This window comes from Natator depressus, chromosome 3 (genome assembly GCF_965152275.1).
Source record: "Natator depressus isolate rNatDep1 chromosome 3, rNatDep2.hap1, whole genome shotgun sequence".
NCBI classification, from domain to species: domain Eukaryota; kingdom Metazoa; phylum Chordata; order Testudines; family Cheloniidae; genus Natator; species Natator depressus.
This window is the reverse complement of record NC_134236.1, coordinates 105459969-105472498: the sequence shown is the minus strand read 5'-3', so window position 1 is coordinate 105472498 and position 12530 is coordinate 105459969. Positions and strand designations below refer to the sequence as shown.

Here is a 12530-nt window from a genome sequence, read left to right as displayed (position 1 = left end):
GATGCCTGGAGTGAAAAATACAGTAAGCAGAATATAAATTATAGCACATGAAAAGATGGGAGTTGCCTTACTGAGAAGGGAGTCAGTGCTAACGAGCCAATTCAATTAAGGTGAAAGTGGCCTATTCTCAACAGTTGACTAGAAGGGAGGGAAAATTACTTTTGTAGTGCTAACAAGGCCAATACAATCAAGGTGGCCCATTTCCAACAGCTGACAAGAAGGTGTGAGTATCAGCAGAGGGAAAATTACATCCACTCCCAGTCTTTATTTAGGCCTAATTTGATGGTGTCCAGTTTGCAAATTAATTCCAGTTCTGCAGTTTCTCGTTGGAGTCTGTTTCTGAAGTTTTTTTTATACTACTGTATATGTAGTACTGCAAATCTATCTGCAGTACATTTATCATTAGTGGCATATTAAGGAATGAGCCATTGTATCATCCAGTCCAGTGACCCAAAGGGGGCCTTAAAATATTTGGTCTAATAAAATATTCCTCTATCTCCATTTGTGAATCAATGGGAATGCCTGGTGTTCAGTCCAGGATCAGACCCCGTGCATGCTCTCTCTCTTCTATCTCAGATCCCCTTGCCAATTCTTTCCAACAAAACTAAGTAACTGACATATGTTATGTGTTCAGGGTAGGACTTAGGCTGAGTGTGGCTCTGATTGATCAGAAACATAGGGCCTTAATATCACTCTTATTAAGGAGCGATTCAGGAAATTAAGGTCCATAAATGGAGAGAGAGAGGTTCCACTGGAAAAAGATTTTTGGGAAGAACATAATAATGACCTTACTGGGTCAAACCAATCGTCCATCTAGCCCAGTATCCTGTCTTCTGACGGTAGGCAGTGCCCGCTGATTCAGAGGGAATGAACAGAACAGGACAATTTCAAATGATCCATCCCATCGTCCAGTCCCAGCTTCTGGCAGTTAGAGGTTTAGGGACACCCAGAGCATAGGGTTACATCCCTGACTATTTTGGCTAATATCCATCAATGGCCCTAGACTCCATGAGCTTACCTAATTCTTTTTTGGACCCAGTTATTCTTCTGGCCTTCACAACATTCCCTGGCAATGAGTTCCACAGATTGACTGTGCGTTGTGTGAAGAAGTAGTTCCTTTTGTTTGTTTTATACCTGCTGCCTATTAATTTCATTGGTTGACCCCTAATTCTTGTGATATGTGAAGGGGTAAACAATACTTCCTTATTCACTTTCTCCACGCCAGTCATGACTTTATAGATCTCTATCAGGTCCCCCACCTCCTTAGTCATCTCTTATCTAAACTGAACAGTCCCAGTCTTTTTAATCTCCCCAAGTTTGGAAGAGTTTCCATACCTCTGTTCCTTTTTGTTGTCCTTCTGTGTACTTTTTCTAATTCAAATACATCTAACAGCTAATTTAGCCCCACCGTTTTGTATGTATAATTGGAATTATTTTTTCCAGTGCACTTTACTTTGCATTTATCAACACTGAATTTCATCTGCAATTTTGTCACCCAGTAACTCAGGTTAGTGAGATCCCTTTATAACTCTTCAGTCAGCTTTGGACTTAACTAGTGGGAAAAATTTTGTGTCATTGGCAAATTTTGCCACCTCACTGTTCAGACCCTTATCTAGATCATTTATGACCATATTGAACAGTACAGGTCCCAGTACAGATTCTTGGGAGACCCCATTATTTACCTCTCCCCATTGTGAAAACTGGCCATTTATTCATGCCCCTTGTTTCCTGTGTTTTAACTATTTATTGAGCCATGAGAGGATCTTCCCTCTTAACCCACAACTGCCTTGTTTGCCTAACAGCCTTTGGTGAGGGACCTTATTAAAGGCTTTCTGAAAATCCAAGTACACAATATCGACTGGATCACTCTTAAACAATGACATCCTCAAAGAATACTAAAAGACTGGTGTGGAACGAATTCCCTACAGTTTGAATGAATTTGGCTGGTATTGAAGTTAAGCTTATTTCACTGTAATTGCCAGAGTCACCTCCAACCTTTTTTAAAAAACTGCATTGCATTACATTAGCTACCTTCCAGTCATCTGGTACAGAGACTGATTTAAGCCACAGATTACATACCATAGTTCGTAATTATGCAGTTTTATATTTGAGTTCCTTCAGAACTCACAGTGAATGTTGTCTGGTTCTGTTGACTTATTGCTGTTTAATTTATCAATTTGTTTGAAAATCTCTTCTATTGACACCTCAATCTGGGACAGTTCCTCAGATTTGTCACCTAAAATGAATAGCTCAGCTGTGAGTATCTCCCTCACATCCTCTGAAGACTGATGTACAGAATTCAATTAGCTTCTCTGGCACGGTCTTGTCTTGTCTTCCTTGAGTTCTCCTTTGCCATCTCAGTTGTCCAGTGGCCCCACTGATGGTTTGGCAACCTTCCTGCTTTTGATGAATTTACAAAAAATTGCTGTTATTTTTTATGTCGTTAGCTAGTTGCTCTTCAATTATATTTTTACACTTGACTTGCCACAGTTTATGCTCCTTTCTATTTTCCTCAGTAGGATTTGACTTCCAATTTTTTCACGATGTCTTTTTGCCTCTAACTGCCTCTTTACTCTGCTATTTAGCTATGGTGGTATTTTTGTTGGTCCTCTTAATGTTTTTTTTTTATTTGGGGTATTCATATAATTTGAGCCTCTACTATGGTATTTTTAAAGAGTTTCCATGCAATTAGCAAGTATTTCATCCTTGTGATTGCTCCTTTTAAGTTCTATTTAACTAACTTCCTCATTTTCGTGTCCTTTGGGGCATTGAGGCCTGGATTGGATAGTACATTGACTCATGCCTTGCTATGTCAATTAAGAAGCATGTTTTCTTCTCCTTGATATCTCGTTGCCTAATGATTTGCCTTCTGCTGATATTTCTGTGGCTTTTCTCCCTTCATGTTGATATTTGTTTAAAGAGGGAAGATCTTTTTGGGAGAAATCCTGACCCTAATGAAGTTAATGGCAAAACTCCTATTGGGGTCCCAATGGGATCAGGAGTTCACCATTGGGTGTCCAACAGAAAAAAAACCAGTGGTGTCCAGGATAATGAGGTAAGAAATCCTCAGAACCATGTGTGGAGAGATCTCCTAGAAAAAAGAATGACTTGTATGTGTATGCCAGAGAAGAGGGTATCATCACAACCAGACACTGTTCCAAATTGGGTGATTATAAATAAGAATAGCTATAAAAATAGTTTAAGGTGTAGCATGCTACAAAAGCTCAGTAAATATGTTTACTTTTCCTCAAAAACTTAAAGGATTTAGTTAGGATAGGACTTTCATCTTAAAGGGAACACATTAGAGGGGGCATGTTGCTCCTCAGATTCTTATTTTCCTGTTGGGTATAAGAATAATCTTTGGAAGCGCTGTGCAGTTACATTATGTAAGTGGTAGCAAACGTTAAGTGGTTGATAATTTCTGTATTATTTAACTATCAATGGTCAACAGGAGTCGACTGTCACTCAGTACCTGACAGGAGTTCTTTTGCATTGTGTTTTCCTTTCACCTAAGTGAAATCACTTAGACCAGCCAGAGCTTTTGAAAATCTATAACATTCTTTTGGCTATTGTTTACATTGTGACAAATTCTGCCTTGGCTTATCAGCTTGCACTGATTTCAGTGGGAGCTGTGTGTGTATTAGCAATGATAGAATTTGACCCAACTGATTTTTTTTTTCAGGTGGTGACGTGATCAAAGCATCAAATTTACTTTAACACCAGAAATTTGTTAACTGCTGCATTGGCCCCTCAACTGTGGTGAATGAAAATGTACTACATAGTATGTAAACCTGCCCCTTGAGAAAAAATGATGTATTTGAAGTAACGCCCCCCTCCCCACACTCTATATGGAGAGAGAAAATCAGCAAATGGATCAGCAGAAGGGTTAACATGAAATGCTCTCGGGCAGGAAAGCAGTGGAAGTATTTGCATAGAATAGCATCTGGAGCCTATGTGTAGTCAAATACTTCCAGAGGGAAAGCAGTTTTCCACATTCATTACAGCCTAGTAAGGAAGAGGAGAAAAGGAACAAGGGAGGATAGAAAAGGAACAGGGGACTCCTTTTGTATCTGTGCCCAATATGGTTTCTTTTGATTTTTCATTCTCCATAGTCAAGGGCTCCCCATGGGTTCTCATCTGTTACCCAGGCATTGCCATACCTGCCTCCCTGTGTGAAAGTGGCTCAGCTGCCGGCTCTGGATGAGGCTAACAGATCACATCTATCTCCCTGGCATCCACTGAGCACACAGGGCTCCAAGGATCAAGCCCCGGACAAGAACACAAAAGCAGGTCTGTATAGAAGCAGCCAATCTTCTATATTGTCCATTGCTCATTTTGCGGCCATTGGAGGTCAAAACTATCCAGCAGTCCTGCTTTCACTGTGTGTGTGTGTGTGTGTGTGTGTGAGAGAGAGAGAGAGAGAGAGAGAGAGAGATTGCAAGTACAATATTGTTTTACTCTATTATTTTGTTAATTAATTATTAAAATAATGACAGTTCAAAAGCACTGTGCAAAAATGCAGAATGTATATACCCCTGTTAATTCTAAAATACAGCTACTGTGAACAAAAAAAGGCTGAAATAATGTCCGTTCACATATGAATAGATGATAACAGCTGCCTGTTCCGACCTCGCACGCATAAAGGGGATAGGGAAGTTACTAATAAATAAGTAAATAGAAATGCCTGCTTAGAGAGGGTAAGTCTGTTGTGCAGTGGCAGGAACAGGAAAAAGTTATGTTGAGCAAGAAGAAAAAAGCTAATTGAAATAAAGGAAACAAGCTCATTAATGACAAGGGAAAGGGAGTACATCTTTGAAAAAATGGTTTGAGCCAGGGAGTGTGTGTGTGTTGGGGGGGGGGGGTAATTTACAAAACAAAATTTTTTAAAAATCATGATCACCTAGAAGCAAACTTTCTTAGCATATGTTTGTAGATTAAAATGATAATTCAGTTTTTAGATTCCTCGCAGCATATTTTCCTTTTTGGAAAGTGCTCAGTAAAATTATAGCCTTTATATGCCTACAGTCAAGTTCTTCAATAATTAAGAAGTAATTCATTTGCACTTGGTCCAAGAATGTCACACATTTTACAAATCTGAACTAATTATCTGATGGGGTGAAACTGTCCCGATAAAAATAGAGAACACCCTGGCCTTTCGGGTTTCAACTGATTCCTGTTCGCTGTTCATGGACACCAGGAATTTTTTTTCAGTTTTGTAGTTTGTTCATGGACTCTCTCTGTGTGACGTTTGATCTTTCTTTCTTTCTTTCTTTCTTTCTTTCTTTCTTTCTTTCTTTCTTTGGCTGATTTCAGAGCTTCCTTTGTGCAGCTAAATGATTCTTTAAAAGAATCTGTTATATTGACTATCAAAAATGTATTAGTCTAGTCATGGGAGAGGTCAGGTTTGATTTCTATGCCTGGTATACTTTTTAATATTGTGACCTCTGATAACACCATATTTACTTCAGTGCTTACTGGCCTGTTCTTTTTTTTCTTTCTTTCTTTCCTACTTTCTTTCTTTTTCTCACTCTCCTTCTTCATTTGTCCTCACTTTTCTGTTTCCTTTTTTGCTTACTCTCTTTCACCCCATCTTTTTTCGGTCTCTGCAACCCCTCCTTTTCCTTCTCTTCCCACTCACTCTATAGAGCTTTTCAGTCTCTGAAAATGGACCACTGAAGAAAGATTTGCTGTCCCATTCGTTCCGCACTGCCCCCATAAAAAGCAAATATTTTCAGGTTGACTGAAAGTTTAACTTTGTTATTTTTTTTATTTTTAAAGAAAATCCAGCGTGACATGGCACGCGTTGGTGCCCTTGCCACTTAACAAATTACTTGTTTTTTTGACCTAAGTTAAATGCTGTGCAAATTTCCCTTGTCCACACTTTCATTGTGTGCAGACTTCCCTGATAAAGAATAAAGAGCTAACTTGTTGGGACTTTGTAAGGCAAACTTCAGTAGTTTACGACAGATTCCTCCCCCCACCCACCCCATATCTTTCAAGATAAAGGGCCAGATCCTCAGCTAATGAAAACTGGCATAGCTGCATTGACTTTAGAGGAGTTATGCCAATTTGCACCAGCTGAGGGTCTGGGCCAATGTGTTCAGGCCCTGCTGTAGGTATAGTAAATCCTAAGGCTGAGATACTAATATTGTGATTTCAGAACTGAAAGTGCCAATTAGGTGATTTCAGAACTGAAAGTGCCATCCTCTCCATTAGGTAAGATGTCATTTAGCAACTATAGTGTACATTCTGACGCACTACCAAAATCCAGAGGATGTACACAACTACCCTTGAAAATCTCACATCTTTTTACATTTCGAAGGAGAACATCTGCCCTTTCATTTATCCAATATTTTTACAGACAAAGTCACTTTCCTGCAATCAGTTCAGGGTTGAATCTAATGAAGCTGTACCTACAGATTGATATGAGGATCATGTTGTGATTCCTTCTCTTTCTTCATTGTGGATGCAACTTCTAAATAGGGCCTGTTAAAATATCAGCCACACACCCCTGCATGGGAGATTATTGTTCAGTGTTTCTTTTTAAGGACATAAACTCTATTGAAGACCTGGAGAAGCATAGAACTCCCTTCATTTTTGTAACTCTTACCTTACAAAACAATAACTTCCTTTAATTTATATACTTATGCCATTTGTCCACTAGGTCCTAAATATTGAACTGGTCATGCATGGGATTGCCCCTTTCAGTGGACCCCTTTTTATTTTCGCTAACATGCCATTTAATTTTCAAAAGAGAGAAATATTGTATAGTTATAAATCTCTCCTCTTTCTTTACCAGGCCCATCGTCCATCTCATTTTATATGAAGTTCTACCTCTCCGAAGTGATTTAGAGTTGGGGAGGGTCAGCCTGCCACACATTTCCTGGCAGGTGGTCCAACATGGAAAGCTAAAGCCGAGCAGACCCAAGGTGAGTTAAAGTCTCTTTCTGTAACATAACTGTTGTGTTTCATTGTTTTCCTTTTCTAGGCTTCTATGACAGCCTTCCTGCATGACAGATTGCAGTCCTAACAATGAACCCTTTGTGTCCTCACACCACTCTGTAAATCTCAGTTTACACCAAATCCCACCCCTCCAACAACCCTTTTCTGAAAGGAAGGTAAAAAATAAATACATGACATATATAAAATGTATTTGTTCCTTGATGATGAAATGGCCTTCTTTAAGTAGGAAAGCCTGGGACAATGAAAGGACTTTGTATATCAACTACAGCTGGGATCATACCCTGAAAACGTTATTGTGAGCATTCACTAGAATTTAAAAATGATCTTGCTTTTGGCCTTGCTGTTCCTCTCTTGTTTAATTCACTTCCCACAGACATATGAGTGGTCAGGTTTCAATTGCACAAGGTGAACTTTAAGCTTGCATGCTTGAGTAGTCACACCAGAAATGGCATATTTTGTTTAAAATGGGACACTGCTTATTAACTCAGAGGGTGGACAGGGCTTCCCAAAGCCCCTTTCCAGAGCTCTGGCACAGAGGCAATTAAATCAGCCACACAAGGTATTACGGCACCCTTCAGAATTCACACAGTTGTTTTGTGTGACTGTTATGGAAGAAATTGCATTTAAATTTTATACCCAGTCAGCAAAGTAGAGGCCTCCCCCTCACCCCCACCCCAGCCCCAGAATCGTGTCTTGGCTATTCTATATGGCTCTATTGAGACTTACAATTTTCTATATTTTCCTAATTTCCCCTTACATTTCTGCCTCCCCATGAGAGATTCAAAGCTCCAGTCAACCCCTTAGTCTGAGTTTAAGAGATACATTCATTCATTCAGATAATGGGAACAATACTGTTTGACTTATGTGACCAATCACAACTAACCAACAGTGATTGATTTTTAAATACTGAGAACTGAATACTTGCTGGCAATTGTTTGTGATCAAGTCCAGAGAGTAGAAAAAAAAGTAACTTAGTAAATTTGACTTATGAATAAATTCAAGGAAATCATGATCTATCTAGTCATTCACATTTTTTGAAATCACTGAATGATTTATATTTGCTTTTATGTGTTCATTCCACTCTAGAACTGATGGACGAGGGTGTCTGAATACTTCAGACATTTCTCTTCAGGGAATTAAAGTATCAAAACCTTCAAGAAACCACTAGGGAGAGAAGAGGAGGGGAAAGTCTTTTAGAACTAAAAATCTGTGCTAATAATAAAGTCTGGAAGCCTGTTCCTCTTACATGTGGTGGTAACTGTTACTGCAATATGGGCTGTTCTTTGTCCCATCCCATTCATTGCCACCCTCAGAAAAAAATCAGAGCTTTATGGCCCGCTGAAGTCACTAGTTATATTCAGAAAGGGTACAAAAGGTGCAATTATGGACACTAAGATGGTGTAATTTGCAATTTGAGGGAGCCAGAAAAAAGATGCTATAAACCACATCATATCATGAATATGATCCAGCATGTCTAGGTCAGGGCAGAGACATACATTTGGGTCTGTATGAGAACTTTACACTGCTACTACTTATGCCAGAGATCTTCATATAAGGCCAGGTGGAGAAACTGAACAGTTCTAGTAAGAGCTGAAGTTCATCGAGGTTTGGCACTAAGGCCCATCGAGTTCATGCAGGTGCTTGATGCCCTCACAGAAAACATCCAGAGAGTGGTACCCTGGGGAATGCTTTTTGCAGATGATGTAGTGCTTACTGAGGAGAACAAAGAGAAAGGAGAAGAAAATTTAGAGAGATGGAAGTGCATACTCAACAGAAATGGCATGGAAATCAGCAGAAATAAAACAATGCATAAGGGCTGTAGATTCAATGATACCTTACAGGAAGACAACAAGCCTATAAGTCGGGGGGACGGGGAGGAAAGCTACTACCAATTGTACAGAAATTTGAGTACCTAGGTTCAGTAGTACAGGATAATGGTGAATTCAGTGATGAACTTATAAGCAGAACAGCAAAAGCATGAACTAAATGGAGAGAAGTGAGCAGAGTGATCTGCGATAGGAAAATTCCTTATGAAATAGAAAAGTAAGACCTACAAGATGGTAATCAGGCCTGCACTTTTGTATGGCTCCGAATGCTGGGCACTAAGGAAGAGACTGGAGCAGATCTTGAATATAGTGAGAATGAAAATGTTAAGACGGACACTTGGGATGGCCCATGTTCAGAATGAGTGAAACAGGGGAAAAGAGAAGTTGGTGCCAATTATAGAAAAGCTGAGGGAATCCAGGCTTAGATGGTCTGGATGAAAAGAAGATCAGAAAAATATACAGAAAAGAGAGTGGTCAACTTAGAAGCAGAGTGTTAGAGAAGGGTCAAAAGACCCAACGCTAGCTGGATGGTTATCATACAAAAAAACTTTGATTAGCTGTGGCGTTTCAGAGGAAGTGCTTCAAGACAGACTGGAATGGAAAAGAAGGACTGGAAGAGCTGACCCCATATAGATGAGACTAAGGCTAGAAGAGGAGATAGATAGATAGATAGATAGATAGATAGATAGATAGATAGATAGATAGATAGATAGATAGATAGATAGATAGATAGATAGGACTAATCCTATGCTCTTCAAATTCAGCGGGAGATTTACTTTGATTTCAAATATATGAAGAGTCAGTATTGTCAAACTGTTGCTATTCAAGGGTTGTTATTGTGGGGATTCATTTTACACTCCTATTTTGTGCACTTTATGCTCTCCGGTCTCTCTGGTCTTCTCTCTTCCTATCCCTCATTTCTGTGTTTCTTATAGGACAAAAAATTGTTAAAACAGAGATGATATTGGTCTGAGTCACCCAATGTGAGGATGCAAGGTACATACCCAGAAGCAGTCAGAAAACTAGGCTTATCAAGTCAGCTCCACTGCTGTTGTGCTGGGAGAGGAGACGATAAAAGTAAGTCCAGAACAAAGACCTTGCTTTCCTGGTCTGTTGCACAATTAATGGAGAAAAAGAGAGGCAGTTGGGCTTCATGCTCAGGAAAAATGGATAACTCACCTCCCAAAACATGGGCTGATATGCTAGCCCCAAAGCAGAGTAGGAATCTTACAAAGAAACTTACATATGACAAACATTCTTCAGTACCAGTGTGAGTCTGAATGGCTGGTTCAAGACACGTGGCCCAAACCCAAAAAATACAGCAAGTCATTTGTCTGCAGGGGTATAAGCAAAAAGAAGAGTTCACATGTGGCTTCATGCTTCTGTTAAATCTGGTGGACAGTAATACATACATGAAATTATTTACTGCCTACAAAACACTTGACAATGGTTAGGCAGCTGGTATACTGTGACTGCTGCTTGTTATGCTAATCATAATAGTCTCAATGCTACTTGTGCTGCTCCCCCATTTGTTTATTGTACCCACCTGTTTTCTCTCATCACATACTAAGATTATAAGCTCTTTGGGACTCCATATGTGTGTGTGTACAATGTTAGCACAATGGGTCCAGGTTTGGGGTTTCTAGTTCAATACATAATAATCAGGAATAGCATTTATAGATGCATCTGATCCCAATTGGGCAGCTCTTTCACACACTGACTTTCAAGGGTTATTGCACCATTTTGCAGAGCGTTGCACATGAGGATGATGTGTGTGACCAAAAGGAAGGTGAGTCACGCTAAGTGCACACATCATCCCAAATGTGTGAGTCAGTGGTAAAGCAGCGATTTATACGTCAGTCACCAGACAGTAAATGTTCCAGGCTGTTGGCTCTGCACCACCCAGATCCTTCAGAGCAAACGTTCTCAAGAAACATGCAGCCCAACACAAGACAAAGGTAGAAAAGGACCACATTGTGCTTCTGAACTAATCTGGAGTGTGACTTATTCCCCTTCCCACCCGCAAATGATTAGGCCCTCATTTTGTCCATCGGTGATAGCCAGAGTCGATCAGTGATAGCCATGGTGACATATGATGGCTATATACAAGTACAGGGCTTGGTTTTCAGAGAATGTATTTTAAGGGGTTACAGTTGGGTGGAAAATTTCAATGAAAAACAGAACAAAATGTTTTTTTTTTTTCTATTTTCCAGCCAGCTCTAGCCATGTTGCATTACTCCTGGGTGCAGGGAAATCTGTGTCCTCTGTTGCATATGCAACATATCATCAAAATAAAAAAGATCTCCACCAAAACAATGAGGGTTGAGGTAACAGACCACCCAGAAACCAACTGCTAGAGTGGACAACGTAGCAGACCGGGGGTAACTGGGGCCTGATGTGAGGCGCAATCATGAAACCTGGTTCATTTCTCACTGTCCTTTCCCCTTGTTGATGTTCCCTTTCTCTGCAAATTAAAATGCATTAACACTCACAGTCTGTTCTGTTAACAGGGTGGAAACAGAAGCAGTAGAAGAGCTGCTTAAGTATGTGAACCCAGTTCAGACATTGCTGAATAATTTCAAGTCTGATTTGCAAGATGCAACATTCTGAAAAGAGTTTGAGCAGGATTGTAGGACAACCAAAGAAGAGACTGCCTAAAAACAATCTAGCCTAGGTTTCCCATTGGAAAATGCTTTGAGAGATCAGTTCTCTCTCTTGGTTGCTGTGCTATGATCACTACCATGATATCTATTATTAAAATGGGCATAAGGTGATCTCTGTATCTGCATCTTCTGCCCCCATTCTGAAGAGAGTGGTGGTGGTGTTTATTTCAGTTAGCTAGTTTAATACACCATTTTGGTGGGGTTGTTAGAGGAAGGCTAGGTCAAACTAAAAACAAAAAGCCCAATTCATTATATTTTCATTAGAGCTGTGAGAGCTTCAACAGTTCTGCTCTGAGGTTTCCTGTACATGTGCCACGACATTTTATTTTGTGTTCTAAACCAGCTTACATTGTGAGAAACATAGTTCTGGGGCATCCTCACCTAGCACTAGCTTTTATTGTTCACTGTGGCACTTCTTTCCTGGACGTTGGGTAGGACCCTTTAAACTTAGAAATGTGGCATGAGCACCAGCGCTCATAACTCAGTTTTTTGTCTTGTCTGAAAGATGTCACCTACATCATCAAATAGTCCTTACCCATGTGAGGGTATTAGTTCAGTACTAATTCAGAGAGAAGAGCAACACCTATCAAATCACCAGCTTCACTTCCTGCTGCACACTACTGAAAATGTGTTGTGAAAACTGACACCATCTCAGCACAAGGGGGTGTGCCTGCAGTATAATTCTAGAAAAGACTTGTACTGAGGTAACTGAACTAGAATGACTAGCCTGAACCCTGTAGCCTCCATGGGATAGACTTCTGAGCCAGATTCTTAATATGATTTGCACTGCCCTCCAAGGGAAAAGCAATCTCCTCTCAAGTAATGCTGTCTGTATAGTATATGCAGTAACATGAATTTGTGATCCTTTTAACACATTATTCCCATGCAAAGATAACAACAATTGAAGTAAGACATTTATTAAACACACTTTCTATTGTACAGAAGGTAGACGTCATGGGATAATATGAAGTCAGAAACAATGTGATGTCATTGGCAAACAGGATCTTATCCGTTATTCCAGTAATGTGCAAAAACAAATTTCCCAATAACTTAGTTCTCTTTCTGGGCAATTTAAACA

At 39.8% G+C, this 12530-nt stretch overlaps 1 long non-coding RNA gene across 1 annotated transcript; it reads left to right on the top strand.

Moving 5' to 3' along the window:
- The first annotated feature begins 3982 nt into the window (after positions 1 to 3982).
- LOC141984019 (uncharacterized) lies at positions 3983 to 11434 on the top strand. Its single transcript, XR_012638615.1, has 4 exons — positions 3983 to 4290; positions 6800 to 6929; positions 9725 to 9866; positions 11300 to 11434. It is a non-coding gene; the product is annotated as an uncharacterized LOC141984019 (long non-coding RNA).
- The last annotated feature ends 1096 nt before the right edge of the window (positions 11435 to 12530 follow it).